We start from the raw sequence: 2,611 nt of genomic DNA on the forward strand, positions 1-2,611 counted from the left end.
GACATTTTGATTGCCTGAAACATTAGTTTGGTTAGACTTGCAGCCCGAAGCTGATGCTACCTGACAGCGTCTGCATCGCTTCACAACACTGGGTCATGCAATGCTCAAGGTGCACCCTGCTGTGTCACTGTCGTGCACAGAAGTTCGAACCTTAGAGCGGATTGGGTCATCAAAGTTTCCATCCTCTTGCACGGCATCAAAGTAGCCACATGATGCCTTCGCTGCTTATCAACACCCGACTGATGTTTGGTTAGGGTGGTTAGTTTGCATGCTCCCTGGCCTTGTCTAGCTGTCGATAGTGTGCGGCTTTTGCAGCCAGTGATCTCTACAATAATGCCACAGAAGACAGTTGCGAAGTCGATTTTGCCAGCCAGCTCACCAATGTTCCGGTGCTGGTTGGCCACGCAGCTGTAACAAGCAGTGCTTCACATGTCACTAGCTTGCCCTTCGTCATCTACACCGATGGCTGCAACACAAGGAGGCTCACAGGCATTCCTGTGTAATTCTGCACCTGCCTTGCTGCTACATACAAAGGTGTGGCACACTTCAAGCACTTGGAAGCTGTCTTACCAAGTGTTTTAGCATCCCTGCCAGTGGCTGGGCTGATAACCTTTTCCTTGCCTACACAGTTCCGCAGCCTTCTGCTTCTTCCTGGAGATAACCACGCACTAACTGTTGCAAGAATCACAGACTGCCTTTGGCACAGTTGCTTCACGAGCACTGACCACACCTTCCCCTGCGGAAGAGCACTCAACCGGGCTGCTCACATGTGGCACCTGTGAGGCTCCACCTGGCGCCTCGGCACAGGGGGTGCTTGCACCTCGATTGAGATTCATAGGCTCCGTAGCTGACACACAGCCTTGAAGCCTCCTCCCAGTCCTTCCCCAAGTGGGTACACCTGGGCCATGGGAGACCGGGGTAGGCAGACTGTCCCAGGTACTCCAAACCTTGCAATCTTTGTGCCGTACACGGACACCGCCCACGAGTGCAAAGCCAGCTCCCCGAACGGTAGTTGGGAACAGGTCGGTGCCACAGCTTAGGAAAAAAGTGCTGCTTGTTCCCTGGACAGGAGTGGCTGTTGTGGGTGGCTTGCTGACTGCCCCTCTCTGGCTGGCTCAGCCCATTCAGTCCAAGATGAAGGTTTCTGACTTTCCTGGTAGCCAGGGTGCAGGCCTCCTCATAGAGAAGCTTCACCAAGGCCTGGTTTCTTCGCCAGCTCGAGTAGACACCATCGCAGCTGAGGTAGCTGCCCTAGCAGTCGACCAAGCCACCCAGGAAGTGAAAACCTCGTTCTCGGCACAGCTCCTGTAAAGCAGCATTTACTTGCATTTGCCGTTCGTTCATGCGAAACAGCAGAGTGATCTGGCTTTCACCAGCCCTATACTCATTCTGCCCGTGTGGGAGAACAGCAGAAAAAGCTACTAGCGCTGAAGGTTTGCTCTCAACAATGCTGCAATATAACCAACAGTACCTCTCCATGTACGTGCTGACACTCTCAAGACAGTTGTTCGTGCCAACATGCACAATGAGAACATCGATGCCGCTTAGCTGAGTGGCTATTGCCGAGAGCAAATGTTCAATCTTTATTCCTCTGTGTATACTGACGTCAACAGTGAGACCGTGACTTGATAGAAAATACTGGTCAAGGTATTTGACCATTGAGTTGCCAGCCACTAAAACATAACGCATGTTGATCTGTGCTGCGCAGCAGGTGAATAAAAGTAGGAGACTTTTATTCTAGAACTTCCAATTACTTAACCGCAAGAACGGTGTGTACTGAAAGCTTGCTTCAGTCAGTGCTGCAGTCTAACTGACGGTACTTCTCCAGGTACGGGCTGACACTCTCAAGACAGTTGGGTTGTTTTGATGGGACACACTGTGTTATGGCACCGTGCCTTTGTCGTCATCACCATCCAGGGTGCATCGCCTTCCTTTGTCATAGCCTGGCAGCCGTCCGCATTTTCGTTGAAATGTAGGATGGCAAGTCATGATGAGAAGACGCTCATGTCGGCCTCTGATGGAGCAGAAAGGGAGCAACAAAGCTTGCTGCTGCTCGTAATTTCCTTCAAAACCTTTCCGACACACTCTATAAATAGTCTGACAATGATATCATTCCGAAGTGCTCCACACATTATTCACTGTTGATGAAGCATCGTACTTGCTGCGGTCTAAAAGTGGCTGACTGCTGCATATGGCTAGAGCAAGGGATGCAAGCAGTAAGGGCTCCTCTGGGGCACAGGCAGGAGAAGCTGTAGCTGTTGCCACTGTAGGGACGCAAATATTTATCCCTGCGAAATGGGGGAAATTTCAGTGTGGATTTGTTCGGCTCTGGTGCTGTGCTTGACAGCTGCATTGATCTTGTACAACTGCCTGCTATATCAGTTGAAGGCCCTCGATATATCAGTTGAAGGTCTTTGCTCTGAAAGATGGTTGTAAAAAGCCAGATCACCCACTTTGCTTTCTAAAGCATTTAGGTTTAGAAAGCAGATGCTGGTGCCGCCTAGCATTTCTGGTTTGCTTTACATTTCACACCTTCCCAACAATTACACTGATTTGGGCACTTATTTAGTTTCTATCAGTAACATGGCCTCGGCAATCACTTGTATCACTG

General features: G+C 50.2%; 1 pseudogene; it reads right to left on the reverse strand.

Moving 5' to 3' along the window:
- Positions 1-750: 750 nt before the first annotated feature.
- On the reverse strand, positions 751-1,689 carry LOC149338968 (uncharacterized; annotated as a pseudogene).
- Positions 1,690-2,611: the final 922 nt, after the last annotated feature.

This window comes from Amblyomma mixtum, chromosome 6 (assembly GCF_055824585.1).
Source record: "Amblyomma mixtum isolate Tamu chromosome 6, ASM5582458v1, whole genome shotgun sequence".
NCBI classification, from domain to species: Eukaryota; Metazoa; Arthropoda; class Arachnida; order Ixodida; family Ixodidae; genus Amblyomma; species Amblyomma mixtum.